Source organism: Cibotium barometz, chromosome 19, assembly GCF_041138505.1.
Source record: "Cibotium barometz isolate CiBa-2024 chromosome 19, ASM4113850v1, whole genome shotgun sequence".
Taxonomy (NCBI): domain Eukaryota; kingdom Viridiplantae; phylum Streptophyta; class Polypodiopsida; order Cyatheales; family Cibotiaceae; genus Cibotium; species Cibotium barometz.
Window position 1 is genome coordinate 53,780,370 of NC_141064.1, and position 17,016 is coordinate 53,797,385.

Genomic DNA, 17,016 nt, shown 5'->3' on the forward strand with positions numbered 1-17,016 from the left:
ACACTCTGGACAAACCTGTAACAAGCCTAAAACAAAACCATCCACCCTGTACATCTGCCAAGGCGTTCAAAGGCCAAGTCTTCACACATGCCATGCATCCATATGTACACAAGCCCAAAACACCTTTCAGAAAAACGCCTGACACTTTCCCAACTGACAGGCTTCACAAAATGCATATGCCCATCATACTTGAATCTAGGCAGCCCACTGACAATGCCTCTTGTCTGCATGTTCTTTAACCTTTGTATATTGACATGTCCAATCCTCTTATGCCACATATCAATGTCTTGTACCACATTTCTGCTTTTAGAGAACATGGCTGATTTTAACTCAAGAATTCCAGCATCCAGCTTAAACAACCTGCCTTCTTTCTTGCCTTTAGCAATGACTCTACATCCATTCTTGAAATCCTCCACGAAGCAACCATGCTCGTTGAAACGAACCTGTAATCCCTGTTCCACCATTTGACCAACTGAGGCCAAGCTTTTTGTGATAGAAGGCACGTACAATACATCAGACATAGATTTTGTTTGACCATTGTGCATAACCAATGGTACGCTTCCAACATGTGTAATGGCATGCTGAGTATCATCTCCTGTTTCCACATAGCCTTTCACATCCATGGGCTTCATATGCTCAAACCATTCACCATGACAAGTCATATGGTTTGATGCTCCAGAGTCCATATACCAAGTGTCATCATTTTCAGCATTTGTCATCATAGATCCCACAAGATGTTTCATGGCAAACAAGTGATTTGCAGTGCCATCATTACTGCTTGATGCATAATTTCCACCATGTTGTGCATAATGTCCACCATAATGTCCACCACGTTGTGCTCTACCCCCTCTCAAATCATTCTGTTTGCGGAAACAATCTCTTGCCATATGACCAAACTTCCCACAGTAATGGCATTCCACATCTTGCATAGATGTTTGTTGGCCTTGCCAATGTCCTCTACCACGAGGATTACCTCTGCCTCTCTGAGGTGTATATCCACGACCACCTCTAGCACCATATGAAGGCTGAAAGTTCTATTGTGGGGTGACCTGTCCTGCCATCCACTACCATTACCACGGCCACGTGATGCGAATCTCCCCCTGCCTCTAAAGCCTCTTTGAGAATAGAAAGCCTGATTTCTGCCATTATCATCATGGCTAGTAGATGCATCCTGAAATGAATCACTGAGTTTGATTTCCTCAACAAGTAAGAGTGAAACCAACTCATCAAAGTCTGGTAAACTTGTACTCCGAACCGAGATGGATGTATCAAAAGATTTATATTCCTTGCCAAGACCACGCAAGGTAATATCCACCAAATCATGATCAGGCATGGGGGCATTTATTGTTGCCAATGCATCTGCAAACTTCTTTATTTCTTGCACATAACCATGTATGCTCCTTCTATTCTGCTTCACATTATGTATCTGTTGTCGCCAACTGAGACTTGCGAGCAGCACTCGTGTTTGTATCAAACAACTTCACCAATGTATCCCATGCATCCTTGGGATTCTCAGCATCATGTATGTGTATGAGCATCGCATCCGAAATACATATAGACAGATAATGCAACACTTTTAATGCTCTTTTTGACCATTTCTTATGAGCTTATTCACGACATGAAATATTCTCTACTAATTCACACCTCCTGAAAATTTGGGTTGACTAATAGCTTATCAAATCATACATACATGCACTTAAGATCTGGAAAACTCATCGAAGACAATCTTATGCCTGATGATAGTGCATCAAATCATCCAAGAACTTCCTACCAAAGAAGTGTGGGATTAGGACATTCCACAAGCACACACTTGAGTGTCTTGAGAAACCTAACCACCGTAGAAACCAGTAGTGAAGAATCCATGGAAGAAGGGCTGAGATACAATGGGTTTGGGGAAGGAGATAAACCACACTCCCCAACCAAGTCCAGTGGGATTATCGAGATATAGCCCGGGGATGTTTTGGTCTCCAAAGTAGATATGTGATGAAGAAGCGCAATCTGCAGGCATGGGTCCATCAACTAGCACTAGACTCGGACCAAGATAAGAAGTGCCATTCCAAGCATTAAATTCTAGGCTATCAAATACTGGCACCCCTTGAATTAGACGAGATATGGAAAGTGCAGCTAGGACGGGTCAAATATTCTTTCCCACCACTGAGGAAGTAGAATTGGACCTCCAACTGTTATATGCACACATAATATGTGTGCATATAACACCAACAAAGTGAGGTAGAATGACAACTCTGAGAATTGAGCTTAAGGAAACAAGAGCTTGATGATACTCGTAGGGCAAGAGCTGAGAGAAAGGAGATAGGAAGTGTTAACCCTCTCCAATCATGAAGAAAAGAACCTGAAATTGCTACAAGAAGAAGCGATGGAGAAATTTCAAACTTGGAACTCATCAACAAGGAATCCAGAATGGAGGAAGGGTTTACAACAACCAGAGAAGAAGAGGGTAACATTGCTTGGAGTCACACCATGAATCTTCTGCTTCAATTGCACCTTCTTTGGTGTTGTTGTCGTATCATACAACTTTACCAAAGTATCCCATGCATCCTTGGGATTTTGTGTGTCCTGTATATGGCATAACATGGTGTTTGTAACACATATCAAGAAGTAATGTTACACTTTGAAGGCTCTCTCTGTTTAATTTCGATGTGCTGTAAGCTGCGCAGGTGTTGCATTCATTTGTGGCTCCACCTCATCACCAGTCACCAAGTTCCATAGGCCTTTGCCTTTGAGAAAATTTGTCATAGGATACTTCCAAATGCGGAAGTTGTGCTTGTAAAGCCTCTCACCAACAATTTTATCAGGAATGTCACTCATTTTGTTTACCACAATGCTCACTCAGGATTTCCAATAATCAACTCAGACATGGACAAACACATAAACCTCGGCACCAATGTTGTCCACACAGCCCAAATTTTTTATGGCGATAACTTCTAGGACTCAAAAACACTGTTTGTTGCAAATGCTGAAAACAACCTGACGCTGCTCACAAATTCTGAGAAATGCATCCAAAACAGTCCTCCACTTTGTAGAAACCTTTAATTTGCTCGTATTATGCATACAAGATCATCCACATAGCATTTGAGCTTAGCTATGTGCAAACAGTCCAATTTTCCTTGTTGTGATGGGTTTTTCCAAGCCTTCCAATCTTCCAAAACACTAGGAAATGATCAAATCAAGTGTGGATGATATACATTAACATCCATACAACCTCCATGTAGCATATAAACATCATTTGAGCTCACAAAATGCCAAGTACATGCCAAAAATAGCTCTCTGTTTTGGTCGGGAACTTGTAAACTGTTAATTACCGGCACTAATCCACTTCCACTTCACTCAATATGCATCCAAATCTTAGGCCCAGGCATTCATTGTCTTTGTATCAATGTGCTCTAACTCTGTATGCGAGGAATTAGTCTGCCTGTCAAGAATCTTGTCGATGCGAGGAATCAGTCCGCCTGTATGCGAGGAATTAGTCCGCCTGTCAAGAATCTCATCGATGCGAGGGATAGGATACTTGTTCTTGATAGTGACTTGATTTAGTCCCTGATAATCAATGCAAAGACTAAGAGTGCTATCCTTCTTCTTTTGGAAAAGAACAGGTGCTCCCCAAGGAGAGCTGTTGGGGTGTACAAATCCTTGCTCAATGATTTGGGAAAGTTTCTCCTTGAGCTCTATGGCTTTAGGCAAAGACATCGTATAGGGCCTTAATGTAACTCCAAGTGGGCTGGTGGGGGTTTCTCAAAACACGTGACTATTAATGCAATTAAACAAATGAATTGGCCGTAGCCTTAAACATATGCCACTTAATTCCACAAAATTATAAAAGAGAGATGTACACATCTTACACCACATAGAGACCAGAATGGGATGGCCCCTCCTTGGAGTATTTTATGAAAGCTTTGTGTTCTACTCCAATGGCACAGAAATGGCATTGAAATAGGCTTATAGCCTGTCACACCATACTTGGACAACATGTCCAAGCCATACTATGTAAGCAATAACAAAATGTCATGAGGTGATCTCATCACCGCTTTGAGACAGGTTGAGCATGAGGAATTAACTCAATTCCATGATCGACTTACCGAGGAGGTGGTAGCCCTGTAAGCTCATCTCATAGGAAAGATTTCAGAGAATTCTTGGAGCCAAGATTCTTTACTAGGTTCAACAGCTTTATTGAGCTTAACTAGGAAAACTTGTTGTCCTTTATGTACTCCCTTGAGAAGATGTTTTTCTTTAACTACCCTAGACTTGGGTTTACCTGTCTTCCCCTGAACTAATACTACTTGGTCGTGCTCATTTTTAAAAGTGATACTCCCCTAGTTACAATGAATACTAGCATTGTTTGTGATTAACCAGTCCATCCCAAGGATCCCATATCCCAAGGATCCCATCATAAATACTTAATGGTAAGACCCTAAAATGACCACATGAGTTTATTCACTACCCAATTCAAAATCAAGGTTTCCTATAGAGTGGTGAGATACTACTTCCTTCCCACTAGCTAGTTCTACAACCATTTTCTTAGGTGGTTTTTGACCCAAGTTTAATTTTTGTAAACATCTTAGAGAAAGAAATGAATGGGTATTGTCGTCGTAATCAATCACAAAAGTTGGAATGGCTTACCATGATGAGTTCTTGGGGTTTGAATAACACCAAATTTCTAATTAGTACCTTGATGCTCTACCGCTACATGGACAGTGGCACACTCTTCTTCAGCCAATTCCAAAGTTGGTTCTTCATTTATAGCACAGGTGGCATGGGCAACTTCCCCGCAACCTCTGCCACATCCTTCACCTCTTGCACCTTGGTGGATGGGGGTTCCACGGTCCTGATTTGCTCGACCACTTTGAGGAGAGGATTTTTCTAGCTTGGGACAATTGGCCTTAAAGTGTCCCAGCTCATTGCATTGAAAACACACAAGGGCCATTTGAGAAGAAGCAACATACGAGCGGGAAACAAAGGAGTTGGTTTGCTGACCTGTGTTGTAGTAGGGAGCATTTTGCTAGGGCTTCTTGTAAGACTGATTCTTAGGATTTTATTCAAGGTGAGATCTCTTCTGGGGACTAGCTTTGCCAGACTTGAGCTCCTTCACAAGAGGTTTGGCTCATATGAGAGCATCTTGTAATGTACTCGGTCTCATTACTTCAAGGCAAGAATCCAAAGGTTCATTCAAGCCTTGGCAAAAGCGGGCCACCTGCTATACTAGGAGCTAGTCATGGAGGGGGCATACTTCTGGAGAGTGATGAACTTAGAATAGTATTCTTCTAGGGTTAAACTAAGATGCTTGAGGCTAATGAAATCATTCATCTTGATAGATTCATGAGAGGGGGCAGCAGATACCGCTTCTTCACAGCTTGTTTGATGTCATCCAAGGTTTAGGAGTGTTCGGTGATGACTCCCTTATCATGGCACCATTGCTTCCACCAGAGTTTAGCATCCCCAGTGTGAGGAGAATGTTGAGATATCGAGCTCATCTAGTGAGGTGGTGGACATTGATGACCCGCCTGGGGGATAGGCCCCACACTTACACCACTGGCATGGTTGGTGAGATCATGGGTGATATGCAGCCAGTGGGATGACAGGCTGTGTGATAGCCATTCTAGAGACTCGCATATTTATAGCGCTAGCTCATTTAGTTGGGTTCACACTATAGAGAACCCTAGTATGTATTTGGTTGAGTACCTTTTCATAGTGTGTACTCTTATCTTTGTACTGGTGTGTTGAGTGTTGTGTGAAGAAGAAGAAGATTTTTAGCCTCTCACCTTGTGTGTCCTCTTTTAAGGTTTTGTGAGTGTGTGTGTGTTCTTGCAAGAGCTCAAGCTCTCGTCTCCCCAGCATCTTTTCATGGTATCAGAGCCTGGTTCATGCTAAGGGCTGAGCTGCAAGCAAGAGAAGCACAGGAAGCGGTACGAGGGTAAGAGATTCAACTACTCTTCCCTATTTGTGTTGGCGACTACACCCTTGTCGGGAGCTCTACGGGAGGCACCGGCAAACGATCTCTGATTAAGGAGCTTTCTTCACAAGAGTAAAGCTATTGGGCAACTATGCTCTCCTATAGGACTCCGATTTTTGTGCCACAAACGCGTTTTGGGCGCGTTAGGACCTCTGTTTTTCAGAAAGTAGGCGATTTCGAGCACTGCGGGTAAGTCATCGTTTCTATGCAAAACTCTGTTTTAAGAACTACACGAAGACAGATTGGTTGTGCAGACATTGTGTGTGCTGCAAGGAGGTCAATAGTTGCCATTGGGTGTATGTATGCACATTGAGGTCACTGGTTGTGACATTTGAGTGTAATATAGTACCGTTGCAAAAAATACAGCAGTTTGTGCAGGACAAACCAGAGTCACTGGTTGTGACATTTGAGTGTAATACAGTACCGTTGCAGAAAATACAGCAGTTTGTGCAGGACAAACCAGAGTGCTGTTTTTGGTAAATTTGTGTGTCTGGAAAGATGTCTTGAATGATGGCATAAACCAGATTGTTGCTGAGAAGCTTGATAAGAACAACTTCCATGCTTGGAGGTTCAGGTTGACGAATTTCCTGATGGGAAAGGGTTACTAGGACTACATAGAAGGTGAGCATGAAGAGGCACCAGAGATACCGAAGATCAATCCGACTACTGCAGATGTGAAAGACTTCAAGGATTGGAACCAAGGAGCCAGAAAAGTTATGTATTGGCTCTCTATTAGTATACAGGACACCATGATTGGGCACATACAGGATGCCAAGTCCCCCAAAGGAGGCATGGGACACCTTGGTAGTAAAACTCTATGAAACGAATACCAAGGCACAAAAGATACAGTTGAAGAATAAACTTCATACTGTGGAGAAAAAGAGTATGTACGTGAATGACTAGCATTGAAGATCAAGGGTATTGTGGAATCCCTTGCATCTATTGGCGTTTCAGTAACGATGATGATAAGGTGGAAGTCTATCTACATGGTCTCGGGCCACAATACAAGGCGTTCAAGATGTCTATTCAGACTCGGGAAAACATTTCCAATTTCACAGATTTGGTGTCTATGTTGATTATAGAAGAGAAGAGCTTGGGTGAAGACCAACAGTCTTCACAAAACAAAAACAGTTTAGAGCAACAGGCCTTCTACACAAGTTCACGAAGAGGACGAGGTAGAGGAGGCCATGGATGCGGCCAAGGAGGTGGCCGAGCAGGTAATCATAATTATGGCCAGCAGCAACAGCAACAACAACAGTCCTAGAATTCACAAGAACAACAACACGTAGGTGGAAGAGGCCAATTCAGAGGGTAGGGGGAGTCAAAGAGGTCGTGGAAATTAGCAAAGGTAGTATAATGATACACATGGATGCTTTTATTATGGTAAGCTTGGACATGTGCAGGCAGATTATTATAAGAAGCAAGCTGACATGCAAAATGGAAAATTGCAGCAAAACAACTATGCATCCTCGAGCAGAAACAATGAGGATAATGAAAGGTTGTTTGTTATGCAGCATGTCATTAATGCCATGTCTAAAAATGTTGAAGCAGCACGTAAAGATGATGTATGGTACGTTGATTGAGGTGCTTCAAACCATATGACAAGTCATGGAGAGTGGTTCAAGGAGATGAAAAACCTTGAAAGACCAGGTTTTGTGGAAACACGGGATGACACTGCTCATCCAATTTCCCATGTTGGAGATGTGGCATTGTCTATGCAAGATGGCGAAGTGAAGTACCTTGCAGATGTACTTCATGTTGGAGATGTGCCATTGTCTATGCAAGATGGCAAAGTGAAGTACCTTGCAGATGTACTTCATGTTCCGAACATAACAAAGAATCTGGTTTCAGTTGGCCAGATGATTGAGCAAGGTTCGCAGGTTCACAGGTTCGCAGGTTCGCGGGTTAACCCTGATGGTTGTTATGTTGAAGACTTTAAAGACAAGTGCAAGTTGGTTGCAAAAGGCAATAGAGTGGGTAAAATGTTTACATTAAATGTAAACATGCCTGAAGTGAGTGCTACGATGTTTGCAAATGGTTTAGGAATTGTTGCAGACATAGACATTTGGCATAAAAGAATTGTACATGTGAATGTGAAGAGAATGAAGTCTATGCAGACTAAAGGAATTGTGACAGGGCTGCCAACGTTTAAAGTTGAAGGTATGCAGAAAATATGTGAAGCATGCCAATTTGGAAAGCAAACAAAGCATGTATTTCCACGTGATAGAAATGTGAGCAGAAATGCACTAGATGATGTTGTGCATTTAGATGTATGGGGTCCTACAAAGACCATGTCTATGGGAGGCTGTAGGTATTATGTGACATTTATTGATGATGACCACACAAGGAAAGTGTGGGTATACTTCATGAAGGAGAAGGGTGAGGTGTTCACTCATTTTCAAAATTTTAGAGTTATGGTTGAAAAGCAAACAGGGAAATATGTAAAGTGCCTAAGGTCAGATGGAGGGGGAGAGTAATTCTCCAATGAGTTCTTTGAATTTTTTAAGAAAAATGGTATTCGGAGACAATTTACATGCAGATACACTCCGCAACAAAATGTTGCTGAGAGCAGAAAAACAGGCACATTGCTGAGATTGCGCGAGCATTGATGGGAGAGAAGAATATGCCGCATAGCTATTGGGCTAAGGTTGTTTCTACAGCAGTTTACATCATGAACAAGACTCCAATTGTAGCCATACATGATGTAACTCCAGAGGAGAGGTTTACTGGGGCAGAAAACCTGATTTGTCTTATCTGAAAGTCTTTGGATACATTGCATATGTGCATGTGCCAGATGAGCTGAGAACTAAGCTGGATCCAAAAGCTAAAAAATGTGTGTTTATTGGATATTCCCTTGAGCAAAAGAGATACAGGTGTTATAACCCTACTACACGGTGAGTTGAGGGTAAGCAGGGATGTTGTTTTTGATGAGATGAGCAGCTGGTATGCTTGCTACTGAAAAAGAAGCTATTTTGGGACTGATGTGAGTGGAAATGTGGTTGCACAGAGAATGCAAGTCAGCAATCACAGTCTTTGAGTGGACCAAGAGAGTCCTCATCTAGTGGTTCAGTTGATAGACCATGGAGTGGCAGGCTGCGTCATAATACCAGTCTTGAAAATGTGATTAGTACATCACATAAAGGCAAAGAGAAAGTGATTGAGCCCCCCTGACATTTTTGCAGGGCATTCTCATGTTGATGGAGATTCTAGTGGCTCAGAGATGAGCCTTGATGAGGATCTTGGGATACTAGTTATGAGAACACCTAGTGTAAAGAAGACTCTGGAAGCCATGAATGCAAAGCTGCAAAGATCTCGGAGAGTGAAGAATCCTGTGCAGAGGTTTACCTATGATGGTTATGTGGCACATCACTATGCATACATGGCAAAAGTTGTACAGGTTGTAGAGCCCACATACATTGATGAGGCTGTTGAAAATGTGTGTTGGGAGAAAGCTATGGATGAGGAGATGGATGCACTATATGGAAATGAGACTTGGGATTTAGTGCAATTGCCTGAAGGCAAGAAAGCCATTGGATGCAAGTGCGTGTACAAAGTAAAACATAATAGTGTGATGAAAGCATAAGCAGGTACAAGGCTAGATTGGTAGCCAAAGGATATGTGCAGACATATGGCAGCATTGATTATGAGGAAACTTTCAACCCAATTACCAAGATGGCAATAGTAAGAGTTGTGATAGCAGTGGCTGCATCAAAGCAATGGTCTTTACATTAGATGGATGTAAAGAATGCATTCTTGCATGGGGATTTGTAGGAAGAGGTATATATGTTGCAGCCACTTGTTGCCTGGTGATGAGGATGTGAGTCATCCCGAGCATGTTTGCAGGTTGAAGAAAGCCTTGTATGGCTTAAAACAAGCACCAAGAGCATGGTCTCACAAGATTTCTGAATATCTTGTCACTATTGGCTTTCATGTAGCCAATGTAGATTTCTCGTTGTATGTGAGACATAGTGATAGAGGGGTTGTACTATTGGCTTTCATGTAGCCAATGCAGATTTCTCGCTGTATGTGAGACATAGTGATAGAGGGGTTATGCTTGTTGTCATCTATGTAGATGACCTGATCATTGCGGGGGACCATGATGCAGAGATCTTTGATGTAAAGATCTTGCTTAGACAAAAGTTTGAGATGAAGGATTTGGGGAAGCTCAGATATTTCTTGGGCATTGAGGTGATTAGGTCACCACATGGTATTGGATTACTGCATAGACAGTATGGCTTGGACATGTTGTCCAAGTATGGTATGACAGGCTGTAAGCCCATCTCAGTGCCATTGGATCAGAATGGCAAGTTGAGTGCAGATTCAAGGGAGGATCCTACTATGTATAGGCACATAGTAGGAAGCTTGATCTACATGATGATCACCAGGCCAGATTTGAGCTATGATGTTGGGTTGGTGAGTCAGCTTATGCAGGTTCCTTGAAAGCCACATTTGGATGCATTGAGACACATACTGAGGTATGTGAGCTCCACTTTGCATTGTGGACTATTTTATGAAACTGGGATAGAGATATGTGTACATGGGTACACAGATGCTGATTGGGCTGGTAGTATCTCAGATAGAAGATCTACTAGTGGCTTCATGTTTTCTTTGGGAAGTGCTGCTGTGACTTGGAACAGCAAGAAGCAACCTACGGTTGCTCTATCCAGGCCAAGTACAGAGGTGCTACTATGGCAGCATGTGAGGTAGCTTGGTTGAGAAAGCTACTTCTGCAGATTTGGGTCTATCAGTGGATAGACAAGTTGTCATTTTCTTTGACAACATTAGCAGTATACGGTTGGCCAGGAACCCACTTTTTCATGCTTGCACAAAGCATATAGAGATCCAGTACCATTTTGTCAGAGAGAAGGTTTTGGCAGGAGACATTGACCTTGTTTATATCAGCACACAAGATCAAGTTGCTGACATCTTCACCAAAGCATTGGGTATAGAGAAACTTCGCAGATTCAGGGCTTCCCTTGGTGTACATGAGATGGAGTTGAGCTCGAGGGGGAGTGTTGAGATATCAAGCTAATCTAGTGAGGTGGTGGACACTGATGACCCACCTGGGGGATAGGCCCCACACTTACACCACTGGCATGGTTGGTGAGATCATGGTGATATGCGGCCAGTGGGATGACAGGCTGTGTGATAGCCATTCTAGAGACTGGCATAGTTATAGTGCCAGCTCATTTAGTTGGGTTCACACTATAGAGAACCCTAGTATGTATTTGGTTGAGTACCTTCTCATAGTGTGTACTCTTATCTTTGTATATGCTGTGTTGAGTGTTGTGTGAAGAAGAAGAAGATTTTTAGCCTCTCACCTTGTGTGTTCTCTTTTAGGGTTTTGTGAGTGTGTGTGTGCTTGCAAGAGCTCAAGCTCTCTTCTCCACTGCATCTTTTCAGAGAAATCGTGCAAGCATGGATTAGTTAATCATCCATTGCTTTAATCCATACTTCGGCATCCTTCTTAATTTTCAAACCTTTTGCCTTAAATGAGGGAGGTTGCATCTATTTGAGTAGGAGAATTTTCTCTTGGGTATCTGTGTATAGTGCATTGGGGAGAGGGGGCTAATCATCCTGGCCATCATTGCAAGATTAAATTTAGGATCATGAGATTCATACTTTACACTACGCTCATGATTTTAAAAGTAAAACCTTGAAATCACTTTATTTATCAATTAAAATATTTACAAGGACAAGATTTATTATAAGGATTTGAGACTAATGTAATTAGTCTCAAATCCTTGTAATTAGTCTCAAATCCTTGTAATTAGTCTTTATCCATCATAAAAGAAACTCTTAGGCTTAACTAAGACATGAGACTCGAGTTTTTCACGTAGGTAAAATATGGGGGTTCCGTTGTGGTTTCTAAGATACAGAAGACTAAAGGTAGGGGAGGTAGATTTTGCATTGTATTGGATTCCATAATAGCTACTATGTCACTAGTAGTGGGTAAGACTTGCATCACTTGATCATATACCAACGGTTCTATTCTATACGGTTCCCCTCTATGGTCACATAGCCATTGGGTCTAGGAGTACCCATGAACCAGAACAAGCAGACCATCTTCAACTTCTCGATCCAAAAAACCTGCTTTACATCGATGGTGAGGTTCCCAATTTGGTCTGCTCAGATGATGAAGTACCTCAGCCCACGATTCCAAAAGTGATCTCTACCCCCACCCTCTTTGGATATGAGAGGGATGAGGGAGGGACAACTTGAGTATCTGTACTATCGTATCGTGGAATTCCAAATTCGAAGAGCGACAAGTTGTCTAGAAGATGCACCGGAAGACTAGGAATATCAAGTAAGTGTCTCCCTCTTCCTACAATCATTCAATCACCAATTCAAATTTTACTAGTAAGGTATCTTTTTTTTAAAATTAGCATTTATTTTAGGTAAAACATACAATCGAATGCAGCATTAAATAACAAATCCTAGAAACTAAGATCGGCTCTGATACCAATTGTAAGGTCCCCCAACCCAAAAAGGGAAACCTTAAGATAGTCTACTAAGTCTAAAAGAAAACTTTCCTACTCCTTGCGTCAACACCTCGACCATGTAAAGATGCAAGAATATGACTAATAGGTAAGAGCTAGTTCTATCCCGCATGGGGAGCATGGTCTCCTAAATGACTTTTAAAATCAAATCACCCATAGAATGATTGACCTTAACTTGGGCAACCTCTATTCTTGATTCCTAGAAACAATGCTTTTTCGCCATCTATGCGAGGTGCAACCAATGGTCTAATCCTCTAGAGAGTGGGGTTGCCCAGGGACCTACTTATCTAACGTAGGGCTTTTAATTAATGTTGTTAGAAAGCTACCTGACTAATCGGGTCCACCCACCATCCATAGGATGGTGCTGTCAGGGCATTCCATCCTCCCACTTGCCACGCAACTTGGTTCTAACCGAACCCACGGGCCGATCAAAGGAGGAACTTGCACTTGGTTCCTAAAGACCAACACTTTTTTCCTCGTCAAAAGAGGCATAGCCGGTTGATTCTTTTCCATAGTAGAGAAAGGATTATCCTGTGACTTACTTCAACTATCCTAACTTAAACAAAATTGAATTTTTTTATAGGAATCCATCAATCCAGCCTTACCCCATCCAATCCCATGGGTTAGCCAACCACCCAACCACTGTATTTTGATAGGATCCATTATAAAAATTTGGTTATGTTTTGTCTCAGGTACCAGAGAAAAGCGTTCCCAGGCCTCCTAGCGGCACTCATGCAAAAATCAAATAGACACACCTTTTACACACACCCAATATGAAACTTCCCTCTTCTTATTCAACTATTTCCAAAATAGAATTGCAATAAAACCACAGTGTTTCCATCATAATCCTCAGTATTGCAGTTCCAGGGTCCAATTTCCAACTTTTCCACTTTCCAACCATAAAATCCAAATTCCAGTTATTCCTTCCTTGGCATACCTATGGCACTATTGGCAACCAGAATGCTCACCACCACCTGGTCAATCCCTCTAGGCTCACCTAGTACTTCACTCAGGGGCCTTTTCAATAGTTCCTAGCCCATAGTACCCAGGAGTATAATCAAGATTTTTCCATAAAATTCATGTGTTAAATTTGCAGCAATGTGATGAGTTATGGTGGATCAAATGCTAGAATCAACATCATTAACAAAGAGATTAGATGATAATTAGATGTGATTAGTGAGCAATTAATTGATAGCTTAATGTAGGCATGGATAATCAAAAACCAACTAATTCTCATTAGGCAAATGCCTCAATTTATAGGTTTACATCCAAGCATCTAATCCCAGTGATCTCTCCTTGATTCACTCCACCTCTTTTGCTTGATTCTCTCCACCTCTTCCCAGAATATCTCCACACCTCCTAAATTTCCTCATGCTATCCTTTATTCTCTCCAAGTAGATACTTCTCACCTTTTCATAGCTTCTCTCACATTTACAGATTCTCTTTTACAGCCTCTTTCTCCAAGGGCTTGTTCCCCCACACACCCTATTCACTTGTATATTTCAACACCTCCCCTCAAGTGAATACTCCTACCACACCTGGACCCTAAACCAAGTTTTCCACTTACTTGATAGTCTGTGACCAGTGCCTAGCGCACCTCCCCTCAAGTGAATAATCCTAGTACACCTGGACACTATACCAAGTTTCCTTCTTACTTGATAGTCCACGACCAATGCCTCAAGTCCCTAAACTCATAGTCCTTGACACACTCTCTCTCTATGTGTCCAAGGCTACTACAAGTGCCCGTGACCTTAACTAAAGTGCTCACACATACATCTACCATATGGCCTACATCATCGATGGCTCAAAGGTAGTTTTACTAGGTGGCAGTTTGGCAATTTGTTTGAATGGGCTGAAGCCTTGGGAGTATGACTATGTATGGCTAAGATCTTGGAGGCTATTGTTAAGCCTGGAGGGAGATCAAACCCCTCCACTGGCTGGGGGTGCAAAGAGCTAGTTGAAAAGAGGTAAAAAATCTTAATTATCTACTAATCCTAATTAGCCAGGTGATTTAGCAAGATAATGGGCTCACAAATTGATGGATTCTAGGCTAGGCTCTCATACCATGTTAAATTTGCAACAATGTGATGAGCTATGGTGGATCAAATGCTAGAATCAACATCATTAACAAAGAGATTAGATGATAATTAAGATGTGATTAGTGAGAAATTAACTGATAGCATAACGTAGGCATGGATAATCAAAAGCCATCTAATTCTCATCAGGCCAATGCCTCAATTTATAGAGTTTACATCCAAGCATCTAATCCCACTGATCTCTCCTTGATTCACCCCAACTCTTTTGCTTGATTCTCCTAGAATATCTCCTCCACACCTCCTAAATCTCCTCATGCTATGCTTTATTCTCTCCTAGTAGATACTTCTCACCTTTTCATAGCTTCTCTCACATTTACAAATTCTCTTTTATAGCCTCTTGCCAAGGGCTTGTTCCCGTACACACCCTATTCACTTGTATATTTCAACAATATGGACTCTCCGCCGCAGCTAGATCAACCAACAAGATCCATTTACCACAAAGAGCCATGAACTCATCCGTTTGAAGACCAGTAAGGCCGATCAACCAGATCCATGCCCGTGTTCAGAAAACAACTTCAACTCGTTTGCGTGGGTATCCTGGGCGACTTAGAGCCCGATCACCGTATGGTCAACACCCTCTAGGCTTCTTCGCAGGTGACCTATCGCTTCACTCATAGGTCGCTTCCTTGGCCCCTCATCCACCGTATCGGAAGCTCACCATTTTAACCGAATCGAGGTTGGTCAAGACCTCGGCTGGCCTTGCCATGCGAGATGTCCTTCTTTGACTCTCCGTTAGTAGCTGTTGCAACATTTTCCACTTAGGTCCCCACCACGACCTCATTCCATAAGATAGTCAAAATGCTTCCCCAGCATTGTTGATATAAAATAATCTTTAAAAAATAGGTTTCACATGCAAATATAGTTTCCAAGTAAAATTCCCATCTTTCCACATCATTCATCATTATTTCACATCATTCTTCATCATTTCTTATCATTCCACATCATTTGTCATCATTCCACGTTATTTCTCATTATTCCACATTTTTCCACAATAATTCACATCACATCAACCACATCAATGCACACATTCCATATATCCTTCCACACATCACTACACATCATCCCACATTATTCCACATTCATTCACATCATCTCACATCATTCCACATTCATTCACATGATCCCACATCATTTTCACATTCATTCACATCATTTCCACATTCATTCACATCATTTCCACATTCATTCACATCATCTTACATTATTTCCACATTCATTCACATCACCCCACATCATTCCTCAATCCACATCAATTAGATTGCTATAAACAAGATGGTCTCTTTTCGCTTTGAGCGAATCAGGTTTGATTTATCAACTTTCCCTGATCTAGTTATCAGAATTTTTGTTCCAGACTCAACCAGGTTAAAAGTACAGTTACTGACTGAACTTTCTAAGTCTCGGCCATTACTTGGCTCAGTTAAAGGTAACTTATTCTTGACTCAATTTAATTAAATCTAAATTTTCATTCACTTTTAGATCCTCGATCCTTTCAAGAATTCCAGATTCCTCTTCCAGAGAATCTTGGAATAAGTCAGTCCCAAGTATTTACATTCATTCTTTTTTTGGGAAATCCTTTTACCCAAGACTCTATTTTTTGAGAATCTAGACGTATAATTCCAAAAGTTCAATATGTTCATGGATTACTCTTTCTCATTAAAATTTATCTATGTTTTCTTGATGCACCCTATGAATATTTTCACATTCTTTTCTCTATTTTTCCAAAAAAAATCATGAAAAACTCTTTTTTAGCATAAAATACTTATGCACACCTACTAATTCATTTTTATGTAAATGAATTATATTCATAATAATTTCCATGATTCGCATAAATTAAATGAATCTAGAAAATTTGTGCATAACCTTCTTTATTTTTCTAGTAAATGAATAATGCTCAAAACTCCACTTTTAGCATAAAATTTATTATGCATAAATTCATTTTCTAATGATATATTTTTTGCCATAGCTTCCTCACATTTTCTAAAAAATGAAAATACTCAAAATTTCTCTTTTAGCATAAAATTTAATTTATGAATAAACATTCATTTTCTAATGATAAAATTTTGCCATAGCTTCCCCACATTTTTTATGAAATGAGAATGCTCAAAATTCTACTTTTAGAATAAAACTTATTATGCATAAATTTAAATTCATTTTCTAAAAATTTTGCCATAGCTTCCCCGTATTTTCTATGAAATGAGAATACTCAAAAATTCACTTTTAGCATAAAAATTAATTTATGCATAGACCTTCATTTTCTAATGGATAAAATTTTGCCATAGCTTCCCTACATTTTCTATGAAATGAGAATGCTCAAAATTCCACTTTTAGAATAAAATTTATTATGCATAAACCTTCATTTTCTAATGATAAAATTTTGCCATAGCTTCCCCACATTTTCTATAAAATGAAATACTCAGAATTCCTCTTTTAGCATTAAATTTAATTTATGAATAAA